The sequence below is a fragment of the Chiloscyllium plagiosum genome, chromosome 4, assembly GCF_004010195.1.
Source record: "Chiloscyllium plagiosum isolate BGI_BamShark_2017 chromosome 4, ASM401019v2, whole genome shotgun sequence".
Lineage (NCBI taxonomy): Eukaryota > Metazoa > Chordata > Chondrichthyes > Orectolobiformes > Hemiscylliidae > Chiloscyllium > Chiloscyllium plagiosum.
In genome coordinates, this window is record NC_057713.1 from 76225209 (window position 1) to 76237396 (window position 12188).

Sequence of the window (12188 nt, forward strand, 5' to 3'; positions counted from 1 at the left end):
CTAGCTTATCTCTCCACGCTTCAGGCTCTCTGCCTTTATTCCTGATGAAGGGCTTTTGCCCAAAACGTCGATTTTGCCTGTCCTCGGATGCTGCCTGAATTGCTGTGCTCTTCCAGCACCACTGATCCAGAATGCAGAAAGATTTAGACAGTTTAGGAGAATGTTCCAAGAAATGGCTGATAAAATTCAATCTGAGCAAATGCGAAGTATTGCACTTTGGAAAAAAAGAACACAGGCAAGGACTATATTATAAACGGTGAGAAAATTCATAAAGCCAAAGTACAAAGGGATCCCAGAGTGCTAGTACAGGATTCTCTAAAGGTTGACATGCAAGTGGTTAAGAAAGCAAATGTAATGTTGTCACTTATTTCAAGAGGGTTGGAATGTAAAAGCAGTGAGGTGTTACTAAGACTTTGTAAAACTATGTCCAGTTTTGGGCCCCACACCTCAGGAAGGACATACTAGTACTGGACCATGTCCAGAGGAGATTCACACCGATGATCCCTGGAATGGTAAGCCTAACATATGATGAATGTTTGAGGATCCTTGGATTGTAGTCGCTGAAAGGCAGATTTTCTTCACAAAAATATGTTAGGAAACCAAATGTTTCAACTATTGATAGTTTCATGGTCACCTTATGTTTCCCAGATTTATTAATTGAATTTATATTTTATTAGTTCCATGATGGTATTTGAACATTAGTCTACATTTATAGATTACATGCATTGTGACATTACAATCACACTACTATCCATGAAATAAGTCTCTTTCATTAAAACCCGTTCAAACTAATTAAATCCCTTCAAGTGGGCAATATGCTGTTAAACAAACATCTATTTAATTTTCCACAAACACAAATAATTATGAAATAATTTCTTAAAACTACTAAAACACCTCACAAATAATTATGAAATAATTTCTTAAAACTACTAAAATATTAACAAAGTCTTCTGCTGAAATAAATACTTCACTTCTCTTTGAATCTCATTCATAATGGATTTACAATAAAACCATTGTAGTCTTTTGCTGCCTAATTCAAAATATGGCTATTGTTCTGTCATGAAAGGCTCTTTCTTTTCATTTGGGTAACAGTGCTTGACTTTGCCCTGTCTCTGCTCTTCTGCTGCTGTTACCCTTATTCTCACACTTCATTGTCTCAAGAATTGACAACTCCAATGTATTCCTGGCTGCTTTCCAACATTTTGCTGTCCAAAAACGTGCAATCATCCAAAACACTGCAGTCTAGGTTCAACTCACACCAAATCCTGATTCCTACCACCTCGTTGCTCTCCGACCTACAGCAAGAACCTAGTCAAGTGGTTTGTGTTTACAATTCTCATCACTTGTTTTTAAATCCTTCCATGGTATCATCCGTCCTCACCTCCTGAATTTTCTCCTGCTTAGCAAACATTTTGCAAAAGATCTGAGCTTTACTCTTTCTAGCCTCTGGCACATCCCTGATTCTAATTGCTTCACTCATGGTGATTGTGCCTTCAGTTGTCTAGTTTCTGAGTTCCAGAAAACCCTTTGTAATTCTCTCCTCTGAACCTCATTTTCCTCCATTAAAATTTAAAAACACTGATCTTTGGTCAAGTTTTTAATCATCTGGCCCACAATCTCCTTATATGGCTCAGTACTATATTTTTTACAATGCCTTTGTGAGGAACGCTGGGACATTTCATCATGCTGCAGATAATAAATATATATATAGTTATGTTGTTGCTGATGTAACATTGGCTTTGTGATGGGTTTTGTTTTGGCACTGTGGCCACAAACAAATTTTGGGTTCTTACTTAGCCAAGTTCCTTCCAGTGTAGTTAGAAGTTGTCCAGTTTACCGTTTCCCTTCCTCTTATCTTCCTCTTCTGTGACCTACTCATCAGATGATTAGAGTCACAGAGTCATAGAGATATACAGCACAGAAACAGAGCCTTCAGTGCAACTCATCCATGCCGACCCGATATCCTAAATAAATCTAGTCCAATTGCCAGCATTTGGCCCATATCCCTCTAAACCCTTCTTATTCATATACCGATCCAGAAGTCTTTTAAATGAAGTAATTATACTAGCCTCCACCACTTCATCCAGTAGCTCATTTCATACACACAGCACCCTCTGTGTAAAAAAAAAAGTTGCCATTAGATCCCCTCTCACCTTAAACCTATGTCCTCTAATTTTGGATTCCCCAGCCCAAGGGAAAAGATCGATCCATGCCCCTCATGATTTTATAAACCTCTGTAAGGTCACCCCCTCAGCCTCCAATGGTCCAGGGAAAATAGTCTCAGTCAATTCATCCTCTCCCTATAAGTCAAATCCTCTAACCATGGGGCAACATCCTTGTAAATCTTTTCTGAACCCTTTCAAGTTTCTTCCTATAGCAGGGAGATCAGAATTACACATAATATTCCAAAAGTGGCCTAACCGATATCCTGTAAAACCACAACATGACTTCCCAACTCCAATAATCAATGCACTGACCAATAATGGCAAGCATACCAAACTTGAAGGGCCTGTGCCCGAAACGTCGAATCTCCTGTTCCCTGGATGCTGCCTGACCTGCTGTGCTGTTCCAGCAATAAAGTTTCAACTTTGATCTCCAGCATCTGCAGACCTCACTTTCTCCTCAAGCATACCAAACACCTTCTTCACTATCCTATCTACTGCAACTCCACTTTCAGGGAACTACTAACCTGGACTTAAGATCTCTTTGTGGGTGGCACGGTGGCACAGTGGTTCGCACAGCGCCGGAGACCCGGGTTCAATTCCCGCCTCAGGTGACTGACTGTGTGAAGTTTGCACGTTCTCCCCGTGTCTGTGTGGGTTTCCTCTGGGTGCTCCGGTTTCCTCCCACAATCCAAAGATGTGCAGGTCAGGTGAATTGGCCATGCTAAATTGCCCGTAGTGTTAGGTAAGGGGTAAATGTAGGGGTATGGGTGGGTTGCGCTTCGGTGGGTCTGTGTGGACTTGTTGGGCCGAAGGGCCTGTTTCCACACTGTAATGTAATCTCATGTAATCTAATCTAATCTAATCACCATTCCACCAAACATTAAACACACCTTAATTCAAAGCAAACTGCCCAACCTTCAGCACAACATCACCCACAACACCACACAACCTTGCCATGGCAACCTCTGAAAGACATGTCAGATTATTGATATGGATACTAACTTCACACATGGCAACACCACCCACCGCATACATGGTAGATACTCATGTGACTTACTTGGCCAATGTTGTCTATCCCATGTGCTGCAGGTAAGGATGCCCTGAAGTATGCTGTATTGTTGAGACCAAGTGGGAGATATAGCAGTTTGGATCAGTAATTGGCTTGCTGAAAGAAGACAGAGGATGGTGGTTGATGGGAAATGTTCATCCTCGAGTCCAGTTACGCAGGTGTGTTGCAGGGGTCGGTGTTGGGTCCACTGCTGTTTGTCATTTTTATACCAACCTGGATGAGGGCATAGAAGGGTGGATTTGTAAATTTTCAGAAGACATTAAGGTCAGTGGATTTGTGGATAGTGATGAAGGATGTTGTAGGTTACAGAGAGACATAGATAAGCTGCAGAGCTGGGCTGAGAGGTGGCAAATGGAGTTTAATGCAGACAAGTGTAAAGTGATTCACTTTGGTTGGAGTAACCGGAATGCAAAGCACTGGGCTAATGGTAAGATTCTTGGTAGTGTAGATAAATAGAGAGATCTCGGTGTCCAGGTACACAGATTCTTGAAAGTTGCCACCCAGGTTGACAGGGTTGTTAAGAAGGCATACAGTGTTTTAGCTTTTATTAATAGAGGGATCGAGTTCCGGAACCATGAGGTTATGCTACAGCTGTACAAAACTGTGGTGCGGCCGCACTTGGAGTATTGTGTATAGTTCTGGTCACTGCATGATAAGAAGGATTTGGAAGCTTTGGAAAGGGTGCAGAGGAGATTTACTAGGATGTTGCCTGGTATGGAGGGAAGGTCTTACGAGGAAAGGCTGAGAGACTTGAGGCTGTTTTCGTTAGCGAGAAGAACTTACAGATTAGATTAGATTACTTACAGTGTGGAAACAGGCCCTTCGGCCCAACAAGTCCACACCGCCCCGCCGAAGCGCGACCCACCCATACCCCTACATTTACCCCTTACCTAACACTACGGGCTATTTAGCATGGCCAATTCACCTAACCTGCACATCTTTGGACTGTGGGAGGAAACCGGAGCACCCGGAGGAAACCCACGCAGACACGGGGAGAATGTGCAAACTCTACACAGTCAGTCGCCAGAGGCGGGAATTGAACCCGGGTCTCTAGCGCTGTGAGGCAGCAGTGCTAACCACTGTGCCACCGTGCCGCCCAACGTTGAGAGGTGACTTAATAGAGACATGTAAGTTAATCAGAGGGTTAGATAGGGTGGACAGGGCGAGCCTTTTCCCAAGTATGGTGACGGCGACCACGAGAGGGCATAGCTTTAAATTGAGGGGTGATAGATATAGGACAGATGTCAGAGGTAGTTTCTTTACTCAGAGTAGTAAGGGTATGGAATGCTTTGCCTGCAACGGTAGTAGATTCACCAACTTTAAAGCACATTTAAGTCATCATTGAACAAGCATATGGACGTACATGGAATAGTGTAGGTGGGATGGGCTTCAGATTGGTATGTCAGGTCGGCGCAACATCGAGGGTCAATGTAATCCCACCACACCATTCTGAATCTTCCTTACTGTCTTGTTTTGACACCATCACTTTGATAAATTATGATCTCTCTACCTTCATGAGTTTGTACAGTTTTGGATTTCTTACTACTTTGCTGAAACCCTTGGCATGCGATTCTTATACCTATCATGTTATTCCAGTCATTTATTTTGTCTGCACTTTATTTTTAATTTTTCTGTAATTATCGCTCTACCTGATTTAATTCAATTATAGGTCATCCCTTCATTTGTTATTCAGCTGTTGACAGTTTACTCACACCATCACCTGGTGAGCTACAGAGACTTATTAATTGACACTCCACTCACACCATTTGTATGATCTTTTGATCTCTCTGCCTTTGATCTCTCTGCCTATAAATTCTGTGTCTATGTGCTTTTCTCTCTCACTTCACCTGACAAAGGAGCTGCGCTCCAAAAACTTGCGATTTCATATTAACCTGTTTGGACTATGACCTGGTGTTGTGTGACTTCTGACTATGTACAGGCCATTCTGTTATAATGTGTGTTTCATTAATGCGAATTCATTATAACACGACTGGGGACACTGTTTCTAAAGCATGAACTTTTAAAGCATGTATTGATTATAACATGATTCCAGCCCCATTAGTTTAAATGGTGCTGCTGTTATAATATGGAGTTGCATGAGAATGGAAGTACTGCATTATAGCAGAACCGACTGTAGGACTTTTTCAGATCTTTCAGCCAGTGAAAGGTTGTTGTAGCATGATATTCATCTGCTCCTATCAGATTTCACATGACAACATGACTTCCACTGCACTCATGGTGCCCATGTATATATGGTTTGCGCATCAGAGTCATCAGCCATCTGGACAGTACATGGCCTATGTCACTTAGTAGTGACCTCTTGATTTGCTGTGGTGGTTGAAATGCAGTTGTCACACTAGAACAATGCAGAATGAAATGATAATGACCACTTGCTTCCAGGATATGTAGTTTGGATGCATGTGACTCACTGTTCACACACTTGTTGATTGTTAAAGGTCTAGAATTCCTTTAATTCTAGCGCTGGGAAGAAATCATATATGGCATCCACAAAGCATTCTGTTTGTCATCAGTGTCGCTGTCCACCATGATGAAGCTGACAATCCTACTGAAGGTAAGTATTCACACTCCCTGGTGCTGTCTGTCAAGAGAGAATGAATCGTACCAGCTTCTTTTGAATTGGGTGCCTCAGTGATTCTCCTTATGGAGAAGCAGTCAGCAACCGGGAAATTTAAATCCAATTAATTCATAAATCTGCAATTTATTTTTTAAAAGGTTAGCATTAGTGATAGTTGGAAACTACAGAACTAAAAACCTATCTGGTTCATTAATATCCTTAGGGGAAGGAAATCTATCAATCGTTCTTATCTGATCTTGCCTACATGTGACTCCAGGCCCACAACAATACGATTGACCCTTAGATAGCCTCTAAAGTTGTCCTTATAGGCCACTCATTTGAAACAAACTGCAATTGAAAAGCTATAAAGAAAGGAAGTCAGAGGACAAGCCAGCATCAATGTAGGTATGGGAAACGGCAACTGTGAACTATGCCCAGTGGATTCTGCAAAGTTCTCTTTATGAAGAGCTGAGGGCTTGTAATAAAATTGAGAGAGCTGCACAGCAGACTTGAAAAGCAACAGCCTGACATAGTCAGAATCACGGAATCATACCTTACAGGTGGTGTCCTAGACACTCCATCACCATTCTGGAGTATGTCACGTCCCATCACCAGGGGAGATCCTGCAGAAGTGATTAGATTAGATTAGATTACATTACATTACATTACAGTGTGGAAACAGGCCCTTCGGCCCAACAAGTCCACACCAACCCGCCGAAGCGAACCCACCCATACCCCTACATTGCGGGAATTGAACCCGGGTCTCTGGCACTGTGAGGCAACAGTGCTAACCACTGTGCCACAGTGCCGCCCACAAGTGGTGGAAAAAATATGATACAATCAGGAAGGACCTGCCCTGAAAGTGCTCAAAATGAATTTAGATCTCAAAGTCTCATGGTGCCAGGTCAAACATAGGCAAGGAAAACTTACTAGTTACCATCTACAATCATCCCTCAGCTAATGTACAACTCACCTCCATGGTGAATACCCCTTGGAAGATGCACTGAGGTTGGAAAGAGCACAAAAATATCCATCATCAAAAGTGTCTCAATAACACCCACTACTGACCAAACCTGCCAAATCCAGGAAGAGCATTCCTGGATGATTTGGCCTCAGGCAGAGGGTAAGAGAACCAACAATTTAATATATTTGGGTTTCCATAAGGTCTCAAAGTTGAGAATGATATACAAGCATGGATAGCAGATTGGTAATTGACAGAAAGCAAAGAGTGGGGATAAAACACAAGTAAGGTCAGTCAGCTGTGGCTAAGAATGGAAGTTCAGAATTGCATGTGATTAAAAAATATGCAAATAAATTTTCCAGAAATAGCAGCAATTCTGAAGATTTAGATGTTCATAGAATGCAAAGATATTGATAAGAGAGAATAAAATACGAACACTGTTTAGCAAAAAAATATAAAAGCTGGATGAAAAATCTTGCTTAGGTACATAAAAAAGAAATGTGTAGCTAAAACAAATGTTCTATAAAGGGCAGAATCAAGAGAAGTTATAACGCAGAATAGAGAAATGGCAAAGAAAATGATTAGTTTGTGTCAGTTTCACTGAGTCAGATATCAGAAATCTCCCAGAAATAGAGATCCAAATGCCTCAGGATAGTAAGGAATTAAAGGAAATTAGTGTTAGGAAGAAGATCACACTGAAGAAATTAAGGATACTGCCAGTTGATAAAGCCCTGAGACCTGATCGTCTACATTCCATTGAAGGAGGTGACTTTACATAAATTCGATGCATTGATGACTCTCTTCCAAAATTCTCCAAATTCTGGAATGACTTATTATGATTTAGAAGGCAGCACATGTCAATCTACTTTTTAAAGGATAAGCTAAATAGACACTCAATTAAGAATAATCTGGTTGGGCATAGTCAACATGGGTTTGCAAACGGGAAGTTTTGTTTGACAAATTTGGTGGAGTCGTTTGAAGAGGTCACAAACAAGATTAATAAAGAATTGAAGTAGTATTCTGAGATTTTCAGAAAGATTTTGATAAAGTCCTCACAGGAGGCTGGTTAGAAGTTAAAGCATGTGAAATCAGAGATAATGAACTGGATGTATTAATGATGGACCAGCAGACAGAAAGTAAAGGGTAGGAATAAATGGGTCATTCTTGCATTGGCAGGCTATAACTAGTGAGGTTATAGAAGGATCACTACTTGCACCCTAACAGCTCACAATATATATGAATGATTTGGACTTGGGGACCAAATCTGCAGATCATATAAAGTTAAACAGAAATACATGTTGTGAAGATGATGTAAAACAGCTTCAAGAACAACTAGCTAGGTTTAGTGAATGGACAAGAATGTTATCCACTTTGGTAGGAGATGTGCAAATATTTCTTAAATTGAGGTTGGAAAGTGTAAATGTACACAGGGACCTACTTATCAATAAGTCATTGAAGGCTAACATGAAGATGCAGCAAGTTATCAGAAAGATGAATGGAATGTTCACCTTGATAACAAGAGGATATGAGTGCAGGAACAGTGTATAAGAGCCTGGTTAGACCACAGTACAATATGGAGTTCTATGTGCAGTTTTGGTTTCCTTGTTTCAGGTTTTATTCCAACAGAGAGTGCAACAGATTTGTTCCTGGGGGATGGCTGGACTGTCCTATGAAGAGAGATTCAGAAATTGGACATGTATTTTGGTCGAAAAGTGTGGCGCTGGAAAAGCACAGCAGGTCAGGCAGTATTCAAGGAGCAGGAGAGTGAACATTTCATGCATAAGCCCTTCACCAGGAATGTGGCATGGGAAAAGGGGGCTGAGAAATAAATAGGAGGGTGGGCGTGGGGGTGAGATAGCTGGGAAGGTGATAAGTAGATGCAGTTGGTGATAGATCGGAGAAAAAGGTTGAGTGGATAGGTAGGAAGGAAGAAGTCTTGGATTTGACAGTGAAGGAGGCCCAGGATTTGCATGTCCTTGGTGGAGTGGGGCAGGGGGGTGGTGGGTGACAGGGGGAGTTGAATTGATCAGCCCCAGGGCAATGGGGTTGTATGGTGCATGTATCCCAGAGATATTCCCTGAAACGTTTCACGGGTTGGTGTCGTGTCTCCTCAATATAGAGGAGACCACATTGAGAGCAACGGACACAGTAGATGAGGTGGTTGGATGTGCAGGAAAATCTCTGCTGATGTGGAAGGATCCTTTCGGGCCTTGGATGGAGTGAGGCGGAGGAGTGGGTGCAGGTTTTACACCTCTTGCATTGGCAAGGGAAGGGAGTTGAGGGTAGGTTGTTGGGGGGCACGGACCTAACGAGGGAGCTGTGGAGGAAATGGTCTCTGCAGAATGCTCTTAGGGGTGGGAAGGGAAATATATCTCTGGTGGGGTCTGATTGTAGTGGCAGAAATGGCAGAGAATGATGTGATCTATCTGGAGATGAGTGGGGTGGAAGGTGAGGACCAGGGGCTTCTGTCCTTGTTGCGGTTGAAGTGGTGGGGTTCAAGGGCAGAGATGTGGGAAGTGGAGGAGATGTGCTGGTCGGCATTGTTGATTACATGGGGAGTTGTGATCCTTGAAATATGAGGCCATCTGGGATGTCCTGGAGTGGAATTGGCTCTTGTGGGAGGAAATACAGTGGAGGTGGAGGAATTCGGAATAAGGGATAGCATTTTTAATAGAGGGGAAGGGGGGGGGGTATAGGAAGAGCAGTAGCCCAGGTAGCTGTGGGAGGCAGTAGGTTTGAAGTAGATGTCCATGTTATGTTGGTCACCTGAAATGGATACGGAGAGGTCCCAGAAAGGGGAGGGAGGTGTCCGAGATGACCCAGGTGAACTGGAGGTTAGGGTGGAAAGTGTTCATGAAGTTAATGAACTATTCAACCTTCTTGTGGGAGCACAATGTGGTACTGATATAGTTATCAATGTAGCAGAGGAAAACGTGGGGAATAATGGCAGTGTAGCTACAGAAGATGGACAGTTCCATGTACCTGACGAAGAGGTGGCATAGCTGGAGCCCATGTGGGTGCCCATGGCTACCCCTTTGGTCTGAAGGAAGTTTGAAGATTGCAAGGAGAAATTGTTGAGGGTGAGGACCAGTTCAACCAATCAAATGAGTGTGTCAATGGAGAGGTACTCGTTGGATCAGCAGGAGAAGAAGAAACAGAGGGCTGGAGGCCTTCACCATGGCGGATAGACATGTTTAGGGACTGGTAAAAAAGAAGCATGGATGTGACAGAAGGAAAGTTCAATGCTGAAATGCGTATGGAATTTGTTGACCTGGGAGCATATTGGGATGAGTGCGAGACCTTTACTGAGGACTGATTCCAGTTCCACACTTTGCAACTCTGATCTCCAGCAACTGCAGTCCTCACTTCCTCCTGAGAACGTATTTTCTTGAGTTTCAAAAAATGAGATGTGATCTCATTAAAACTTACAAAATACTTAAAGGGGTAGACAAGTAGATACAGGCAAGACATTTCCCTTTGTTGGGGAGTCTGTGACCAAGGGCACCATTTAAAAATAAAGTTAAAAGATCACACAACACCAGATTATAGTCAAAAAGATTTATTTGGAAGCACTAGATTTCGGAGCGCTGCTCCTTCATCAGGCGTCTGGTGAAGGAGCAACACTCCGAAAGCTAGTGTTTCCAAATAAACCTATTGGACTATAATCTGGTGTTGTGTGATCTTTTAACTTTGACAACCCCAGTGCAACACCAGATCCTCCATGTCATTTAAAAATAAGGGGGATGTAAGTTAGGTGTGAGATGATGTGATCTTTTCTTAAATGAGTAAACATTTGGAATTCTGTACTACAAAGGGCTATGGACGCTCAGTCTTTGTGAATGTTTAAGTAGAAAGTGATACACTTCTGATAACTGGGGGTGTGAGGGATTATGGGGATGGCGTAGATAAAATGCTTCAATGTGTTCAACCAGCCAAGATTGCATTCAATGGTAAATCAAGGTCATTAGGCTGAATGGCTTTCTCCTGTTCTTCTGATAAATGAAATATTTCCACTTTGGCAGGTTATGAATGGTGGAGTGTTGCCAGGATTTGTGTTGGGGCCTCAGCTGTTTGCAATTTGTATTAATGGTGCAGAAAAAGAAACTGTGAGTAATGTATCTAACTTTGTTGATGACACAAACATAGGTGGGAAAGAAAGCTGTGAGGAATACACAATGAGAACTACACCAGAGATGCAGAGGTGTTAAGTGAGGATTATAATGTGGATAACTAATTCATTTTATTCAAGAATAGAAAAACAGATTATTTTGAAACAAAGGCACGAAATTTGTAAATGTTCATATACGGTGGGACTAGGTATATTTGTATAAGAAAGCATATAGATACTGCAAACAATTCAGAAGGCAAGCAGTATTATGTACTAACTGATGTTGAGGAAAACATACCTTGGTAAAATGTGGACATAGTGAAGACTCAAGGTGAAATCATCATGTAAAAATTTTGCATGGGATTGAGGTACTAAATAACTACTTAGCATCTGTCTTCCCAAAGGAAGTGGACGAGTGAAAAGTTAAGGACAGGCAAAACAGTAAAGAAGACAAGTTATAAGGGTTAGCACTGTTGAAAGTTGATAAACTAGTTATATCATTCGATAGACTCAGCAGGTCATAGAGATGTACAGCATGGAAACAGACCCTTAGGTCCAACTCGTCCATGCCACACAGATATTCAAACCCAATCTAGTCGCACCTGCCAGCACCTGACCACATATCCCTCCAAACCCTTCATATTCATATACACATCCAAATGCCTTTTAAATGTTACAATACAAGCATCCACCACTCCCTCTGGCAGGTGATTCCATACACGTACCATCTTCTGCGTGAAAAGGTTGTCCCTTAGGATTCTTTTATATCTTTCCCCTCTTACCCTAAACCTATGTCCTCTAGTTCTGGACTCCCCCACCCCAGGGAAGATACCTTCTCTATTTAACCTATCCATGGCCTTCATGATTTTATAAGCCTCTATAAGGTCACCCCTCAGCTGCCGACACTCCAGGTAAAACAGACCCAGACTATTCAACCTCTCCCTATAGCTCAAATCCTCCAACCCTGGCAACATCCTTGTAAATCTTTTCTGAACCTTTACAAGTTTCACAACATCTTTCTGATAGGAAGGAGACCAGAATTGCATGCAACATTCCAAAAGTGGCCTAACCAATCTCCTGTACAGCCGTAACATGACCTCCCAACTCCTGTATTCAATACTCTGACCAGTAAAGGAAAGCATACCAAACACCTTCTTCACTATCCTATCTACCTGCGACTCCACTTTCAAGGAGCTATGAATCTGTACTCCAAGGCCTCTTTGTTCAGCAACACTTCCTAGGACCTTACCATTAAGTGTATAAGTCCTGCTAAGATTTGCTTTCCATGCAAAATGCAGCATCTCGCATTT

The 12188-nt window shown here is 42.2% G+C and overlaps 1 long non-coding RNA gene across 1 annotated transcript in view; it reads right to left on the minus strand.

Annotated features, from left to right (window-relative positions):
* LOC122549571 overlaps positions 1-6434 on the minus strand; it is a 115211-nt gene extending 108777 nt beyond the window's left edge. The window contains exon 1 of the long non-coding RNA XR_006311582.1: positions 6363-6434. This is a non-coding gene — a long non-coding RNA (uncharacterized LOC122549571). The remainder of the gene's footprint in view (positions 1-6362) is intronic.
* Between the last annotated feature and the right edge of the window lie 5754 nt (positions 6435-12188).